Source organism: Alexandromys fortis, unplaced genomic scaffold, assembly GCF_014885135.2.
Source record: "Alexandromys fortis isolate MF-2015 unplaced genomic scaffold, M_Fortis_MF-2015_v1.1 scaffold_48, whole genome shotgun sequence".
Taxonomy (NCBI): Eukaryota; Metazoa; Chordata; class Mammalia; order Rodentia; family Cricetidae; genus Alexandromys; species Alexandromys fortis.
In genome coordinates this window covers 7,129,022-7,137,829 of record NW_026067947.1, presented here as the reverse complement: position 1 = coordinate 7,137,829, position 8,808 = coordinate 7,129,022, and positions in this window count along the sequence as shown.

The window sequence follows — 8,808 nt, the reverse complement described above, 5'->3', positions numbered from 1 at the left end:
GCACATATTTGTGTTACAATAAAAGAAGTAGAGGCTATGGGGAAGAGAGACGAAAGGAAAAATTAAGTAATTATATTTTAATTTAAAAAATATAAATGTATTGAAAAAATGAGTTGTCTCATTTCTAAACACACACACACACACTACAATACAAAAACTATACATCCTGAAAGATACTCTCACCTTAGAAAATCCAACCTTACTCTGAGGTATCCTGAGTCAAGCACTAGGATATGGAATGAAAGATGCTTACAATTTTCTCACATTGTTGGTGTTAAAAGACAAGGAAGTCCAGGAAAGAAACACTATAGTTGGTTACTGCACCTGGGGTCTGGACTAAGGGTAAGGGACAGTTTGCAGATTCTTCAACAAGGAGAAGGACCTGAACTGACTCAGACTCCTTGATCAACCCAATGAAGCCAACACCAGTTTCTGATGTCAGCAGTTTCTACTATCACACCCTGTCATCCTAACAGCTCCATTTCATAATTTTGGTGATCTTTCCTAAATCATGTTTTCAAAATCCGAGGAAAACCCTGCTTTATAGGCATATTCAGTGTCACAACAAAAGCTCCATATCCAAACTGAAGAGTGGTGGAGATTATACTGGCACAGGCTCTAACACAGATTCATGACTGTTCAGTATCCAACCAAACTGAGAAAATATTTGGAGCAATGTTTTGTAGATTTGGAAAACATAAAAAACAAGAAGAACAGAAAATGAATATATCTGAGTTTGAATACTACTTTAAAAATCACAGTTTAGAAATATCAAGCATGTGTTCCATCAGAAAGGCACAATTTATTTGATTTTATAAGTTATGCAGGGATGAGACAGAATTCTACCATGGGACATACCCAGTCATCATTCAACACATATTTCCCAGTGATCACTTTCCACCCAGCTCTGTTCTATATGCTGGAAGTGAAAGAGTGAACATTAGAAGTTCTCTTTTAAATGAGTCACATGTACCATGCAATATTACAAACAGCTAAAATGAATGCAGGGCATTGATGGGTAATGGCTGTGAAACTAATTTGCACTGAGCAACAAGAGTTAGAGTTACCTGAGGGAGCAATACTAACAAGAAGATGAATAGAAGGATGAAATTAGCCATAGGAAGATCAGGATGAAGAGTCACTTTTCTTCAGGGTGTGGACATTGGTAGATTGCCCATGTGTCTGTGGAAGACCCCGTACCCATGTGCATAGTGGCATCACTAATTAGACTCTGTGGGTTATTAATTATATTTTAAAAGGATACGGTGTTGGGAGGGGAACATATTAGGATCTCTCAAAAAAAGAGATAAAGCCAGGTAGTGAGAGTAAATATTATCAAAATATATTAAATATATGTATGGACTTTTCAAAGAACAAATAATGCTATTTTTTTTAAGAAGCACAGTATTCTAGGATAGGAACATTCATATGAAAGTTCTAAAGTAGGTCCAAAAGGAGGTAAGGTGTGACTATAGCTTCCTGAAGCAGGGGAATAGCCTAGAGAATGAAACTGACGTAAGATAGAGACATTTGAATATCATAACACTGGGACCCTGTATGAACATTTCTATTAACTTTTAACCACAATAGGAAACCACCAGAGTTTTAAATAAATACAATGTATTGTTTACCATTCAAATCAATATGTTTTAGGGGAACCAATTGTGTTTATTCTAAATAATGAGCTAAAACTACAGACACAAAGAGGGACCAATCTAACAAAGATGGTCACCAGTTTTAAACAGGTGAACAAAGATGTGATTGGACTTTGCAAAACACAAAGAATTTATTCACATTGTTTTTGAGTAGTGAATGAATTATCATGCAGTAGAAATACAAGCAGAGAGAATAATCATCTTCTTCATCAGCCTATATGTTAAAGAAGAGCAGGTTCACCAAGTGTGCCAATAGACATTGCTATGTAGTGAGTTATTCATCTGAACACAGAGACAATTTGACTTGTTAATGGGTAGAGAGTAGGAGGCTTTTAGAGTTGAAGGAGCAAGGACAGAATACAAGGATGGGCTCAGTGGCTTGCCTCTGGTCCCAGCATTCAGGAGGCAGAGGCACATGTATTGCCATGAATTTGAGACTACCCAGGGCTATTTAAGTCCAAGCCAGTTTGACTCACTTAGCAATATCCGTTCTCAAACAAAAATTGGTGAAACACAGACACCAAACGAAAGAGAAGTGTAATTAACAATGACTTAGTTTTCAGTCCATAGATTCTGTAGATTCAGTGGTTACAGTGTTGTTGAAGAGGAATCTCTCTGAAAGGGTGGAAACAGACATCTATTTTCTTTTAATTTCATGTGTGTGTAGTGTGTGGTGGCGGTGGTGGTGGTGACAGTGCTGGTGTGTGTGTGTGTGTGTGTGTGTGTGTGTGTGTGTGTGAGAGAGAGAGAGAGAGAGAGAGAGAGAGAGAGAGAGAGAGAGTTCAGTGCATGATTGTGGGCACACACAGATGCTAGCATAAGATTACAGAGAACAGAGACCATCTACAGCATTGGTCTTTACCTTCTATCTTGCTTGAGATAGACTCTTGTTTTCCATTTTGTATGACGGGATAGTTGGCTTCCTAGATTCCAGTATTTTCCTGGCTCTGCCACCCATCTCACCCTAGGAACACTTAGATTAAAGATACATGCCACAGTACCTGGCTTTTATATGAGTTCTGAGGATTCAAATTCAGATCCTCATGCCTTGGAACAGACACTTTACCCACTGAGTCACCTCTCCATACCCAAGACTTTGTTTCTGTTTTTCTTAATATGTTAATGATGACTACTAGATATCTACCTTGAAATGCTGATATGAATTTAATTATGCGAGACATAGCTGAAGATACATTTGAAAATTGTCAATAGATATAATGCATTTTTAAATCTCTTTAATATAAGCTATTTTTGGTTTTTGAAAATTTTTAATTTTTTTTTAAATAAAAGGTTTTATCATGTATTCCTAGTTGGCCTGGAACTCATTACATGGACCAGGCTGTCTTGGAATTGAGAGAAATCTGCTTGTCTCTGCCGTCTATGTGCTTGGATTATAATCATGCACAACTTTGCCTGACCTTGTTTTTTACAATTATATATATATATATATATAGTTTCTTCCCCCTCTTATTTCCATCCAATCTCTCCCATATCCTGTCTCAAATTCCTGACTAAGTTTTTAAAGAACTATTGTCACACACATACACATGTATGCATAAATATATAAATAAATACAACCTTCTGAGCCCATTTAGTGTTTCTTGTGTCTATATCATTTCAAGATTGACAATTTGAAATTGGATAAGCAATTAAGGAGCCCATCATTGAGAAAGATTAATTTTTCCTCTCTAAATACTCTGTTGTTGCCTGCAGTCCTTTGTCTAGGGATGAGGCCCCCTAAGAATTCCCCCATCTATGCTACTATGTCTGTGTGTGTTGTCGTTATTCAGCTCTTATGCAGGAAGCCCTATTGTTGACACATCATTAGTGTAACTTCCCTATCATTTGTAGGGGACACAATCTTACAACAGACTTCTTGGTCCAAGAGCTTTTACAATCTTTCTGCTTCCACTTGTGATATATCCCCTGAGCATTAAGTGTGGGGATTATGATGTAGCCGTATCCATCATCGCTGAGCCACCTGAGATCTATCAGTAGCTGTCTGCATTTTGAACAATTGTGGCTTTCTGTGATACTCTCTATTTTAAAGAGAGAAGCTTCTTTGGCAAGGGGTGAAAGCTACACATATTTAGAATGAAATTAGGACCTGTGCTGGCTTAGTAAAATGACAGTAATAGCTTATCCTCTAAAGTCCATGATCTCATTGGCACAAGTTATATGGCTAGGATTCTATTTCCAGGAATGATTTCCCTCTGTTGGGTGGACCTGAAGTCTAACAAGACAGTTGCTGGTTACTACCAAGGCAAAAGTGACACTATTATATAGCTTTAGGGATCACCTTGCCGCAAGGATCATTGTGAATCATAAGCATCACAACTGGGTGTAGGACATTTGACTGCTTCCTTCTTTGGCAGCTTGCACATTCTTTCAGGTACTATGAAAATTAGTCCTTAGGGAGGAGTCTTTCATATCAGATCCAGTTCAAATCTTACAAGTCCTGTATCCATAGTGCATGACTCTTTAACAGCATCTGTGCATTTCTTTACCCTCATCAGCCTTCAGAATATAGAACAATTTGTAAATGTCAAGGCCTTTCTTAATTTAAGGTTTCTGCCTCTGGTATTTCAAGCATTCCAGTGAGAATCATCCTCTGTGTTTTCATTTAATTCAACTTGGGAGGTCCCAGTGTGAGACATTTTATGACAGATATGGTAAGACAGTGAAATCTGAACTATCATCAGTTATGATGACATTGTCTTGTCTTATTCATTGCATATTAACACACCATAAGCCGAGAGAGGAGTGGGTATTAGCCTGTATTATTCTAGAGCTTTTGCTGATGTGATTTCTGATGAGAAGAGTAGGGATGGAGACAGGATAAATGTTTTCCTTACTACCTTCCTTCATCCTCATTGGACAGCTGCACATCTAAAGTCTCTTTTCTTCCATCATGATGGCATCATGTTTCATATTAATGTAATTCAATTAAAACTTCAGTTCTCAGTGTTGGCACATAAAGGAACAAGCAGACTAGCTTTCTTTTCTCTTTTCCTAAAAAAAAAAATTCTCCCTTCCCTTTCCTACTTCCAAACCTTCCATCCTTACTCTCTTTCAAATTTATGACTCCTTTTTACATTAATTGTTATTATATGTATATACATACATACATATACATAATACACACATATTCTAAATAGCATGCTCAGTGTATATATAATGCTACTCATATGAATGTTTTTAGGAATGACCATTTGGTGTAGAATAACTTATTGGTGTGTTCTTCCCTAAGAAACTCTATTTCTCCTCTCAACATTCCTTAGTTGCTGTGTAGGCTTGCTACCTCATGAGCTCCCCCATCCACATCCCCCATGTCCATTGTTGTGTTTGTTCAACTCAGGTTTAAGCACCCATGCTCGGGAGACATTATGGATAAAGTTTCTGACATTACTATGACACACAATATCACAACAAACTCTCCGATTTGGGGGCTCTTACAATCTTTTCGCCTCCTCTTCCATAGAGATTCCCAAGCCTTAGGTGTAGTAGTATTTTATAGAGATATCCATTGGCACAGAAATCTATAACTCTGCAGTTTGATGTCATTTTCTGTGATGGCCTCCAAAGAGAAGTTTCTTTGAGGAGAGACGAGGCCTGTGCTTATCCGTGGGAATAGGACAAACCTTCAGATTTTAGTTGGGGATTATGTAGTTTTAGAAAAGTAGTTGTTGTAGGTTCTCCTCCAAGATCCATAACTTCACTAGCCCTGGGTGATGGTTAGGTTTCTCGGAACTGGCACGGTGTCCCTCTGGTTGAGAAGATCTTAAGCCTAATTAAAAAGCTGTTGAATACTTTCAAGGTGTTTGTATTGCTATTATGATCTCAGGGTTACTATCCTGTACTGGTCATTGTTCTGGTTCATAGGTATCATAGCTGTGTAGAATTGTTGGTTACTTATCCCTTTAAAAGCTTGCATGGAATCTGGAAGAGCTTTTAAAAAAATAAAACGTCTATGATAAAATCATATGTATGGGCTATTATTAGAATATTTTTTCAATAAGTACTTCAGATACTTTTGAAACTCTTCTTACCTAAGCAATTTCAGCACACACTTTTGCTCTGAGGTCACTCTGAATCATTTCATATTTTATTTTGTACTATTTGACCAGGTTCATGTACAGTATTTGATTTCCATTATATTAGGGCTCTATCTGTTTGTTCTCTTTTTATGTTTAAAGAAAGTGACTTGAGAGGGTAAATAGTGAAAGTGTACATTACATTTCTGAAAATTAAAACAAAAAATCAAAGTTTAATTTTGTCTCATGGAAATTTTATATATAGATACTTTCTCTAAGTATAAAGTTGTGGACAAGATCATACTAGGTGAGCCTTCCATATTCCCCTCTCCATGAGCTACAGTTCCCCACTGTTAGCTTTATGTGTTAAGACTGACTTTTCCAATCCTAATTAAAATAATGAGGAATGATTGCAACAAGCCTTAACCCACTAGAGAAAGATAGCTGTGAAGTGAAAATAAACTATCAACTGAGAATTATTTTTGTTATTGACAATGCATCTTAAGACACTCTCCAATATCCAAAGATTTGCATATGCATTCCCATTTGGTTACTTAGATCTTTAAATTAGGCAAGGGAGGTAATTTTCAAGCCAGTACCCTAAAAAAATTATTGCTTTGCTGAATTTCTTATATATTAAGTGTTAGATAAAGGGCTTAAGCTCAGTACATTTTAGCCTAGATCTGAACTTATCAAAGAGATATTTTTTACCCTGAAAATTTGAATAAGTCCCCTTTTCTTGTTTTTGAGTTGGTTTTCATGTGTATACAGCAGTGTAAGAACCCTTCCATTTATCAACCTATCTTTCGCTAAAGTTTAGAAGTCTCTTCATCACAGTGAGAGTTTTGTGGGCATAGGTTTGAGAGAAGATCTCACTAGATCTCTTGCCTTATTGCCTGAACTATTGACATTTCAGGAACACACCAACATGCTCAGCTATGTAGGCAGTTTTTGATATACGAGGCTTGCAACTTAAACTAGCATGAACAGAAATGGCATATATGCTAAGTAACAAAACACCTCTAGGAATAGAAAATCTTAGGGTGTAGTTGGATCCAGGCAGTTAAGTGAATGAGAGAAGAGACTGCATGGATCACCATCAGACTCACCTAGCAATTCCTACAATAATAACTAGGCGATTGTTACCCCAAGTCTCTTCTAATTGGGTCTCCAAAGAGCTAAATGCTCTCAGCTTGTTTTGGCAGTGTAAAGAAAATGAAGTTTTATGACTTAGAACATCACTGGACTTTTAACTGCCTGCATTGTGAGGATATATAAATCAAGAAATTAGAGATTAACTGACTCTTCAGCTGGTTTATCTCCTCTTCAATAGGTGAAAGTAACAGAATGGCTTGAACTTAAAAAGTTTTGAAACATCCCAAAGCTCTAGTGCCTTGAACTTACACCGTGCAGAGCTATTAAAACCAACCACTGTGGTAAATTTATAACACCTTGGTTCTTATACATGTCTGATGCCAGACAGAGGCCAGATTTATAGACAGTCATATATTATGCATCAGCTATAAAATGTCTCATGCTTTTGCACTAAATTTAAGGAAAATAATAATTCTGACAAAGGAGGCGCTGCACTAAAAATGAAAACCCTCTAGCTCATGTTCTATGCCTTAGAGGTGTTTTTGAGCTCAAGTGTGTATTTGTGTGCAGAACCTCAAAAAAGCACATCAAGACATTAATATAGTTTTCAGAAGCCAAAGTGGAGTCTAGAAAGGAGAAAGCTTTTAGTTCAGCCAGAAATCGAGTCCGTTTTTTCATCTTAAAGTTCATGAAGGTTTTAGTGGTACAAAGCCGAGGATCAACCCTGCAAAAGGACATTAGCCCTAAATAAAAGTGCAGCTTGACTTTTCAGTCGAATAACATAGAGCAAAAAATCATAAGTGGACCACATTTTTTAAATTACAATTAATAGAGTATACGGACTTCCATCAAATACCAATATGGATGGTGTAACCCTAAGTGATATCCACTTTCCACCACAAGAGAGGAAAGCTGAGAGTGAGGAGAAATTAAGGTGTTCTCTTCATCATAAATTCAGTGCAGAGTAAATGCTTTTAGATTAAAAGTAAAAGATAAGAGTTTATAAAATATGTTATGCTCACTCCCTAAGTTGAAAGCCAGCAAGTATTTCATTTGCACTTTTTTGACTTTCATTTTTTTTTATTTTTTTATTGAAAAAAATTTCTGCCTCCTTCCCGCCTCCCATTTCCCACTTCTTCCCCCCACTCCTCTCCCCCTTCCCCCACTCATCTCCCCCTCCCTCTCCAGTCTGAAGAGCAGTCAGGGTTCCCTGCCCTGTGGGAAGTCCAAGGTCCTTCCCCCTCCATCCAGGTCTAGAAAGGTGAGAATCCAAATGCAAATGGATGGAAATAGAAAACACTATCCTGAGTGAGGTAACCCAGACCCAAAAAAATGAACATGAGATATACTCACTAATAATTGGTTTCTAGCCATAAATAAAGGACATTCAGCCTACAATTTGTGATCCTGGAGAAGCTAAATAAGAAGGTGAACCAAAAGAAAAACATAGTTAGCCTCCTGGATATTGAATGTAAACAAGATTGCCAGGCAAGAATTAGGAACTTGGGGGTGGGGTGGGATGGGGGTAAGGGGAAATGGGGAGAGAAAAGTGAGAAGGGGAGGATGGGGGGAGCTTGGGGGAATGGAATGGTTGGGATAAAGGAAGGGTGGATATGGGAGCAGGGAAGTATATATCTTAATTAAGGGAGCCATCTTAGGGTTGGCAAGAGACTTGACTCTAGAGGGGCTCCCAGGTGCCAGGGAGATGTCCCCAGTTAGTTCCTTGGGCAGCTGAGGAGAGGGAACCTGAAATGACCCTATCCTATAGCCATACTGATGAATATCTTGCATAGCACCATAGAACCTTCATCTGGTGATGGATGGAGATAGAGACAGAGACCCACATTGGAGCACTGGACTGAGCTCCCAAGGTCCCAGTGAGGAGCAGAAGGAGGGAGAACATGAGCAAGGAAGTCAGGACCGTGAGGGGTGCACCCACCCACTGAGACAGTGGGGCTGATCTATTGGGAGCTCACCAAGGCCAGCTGTACTGGGACTGAAAAAGCATGGGATAAAATCGGACT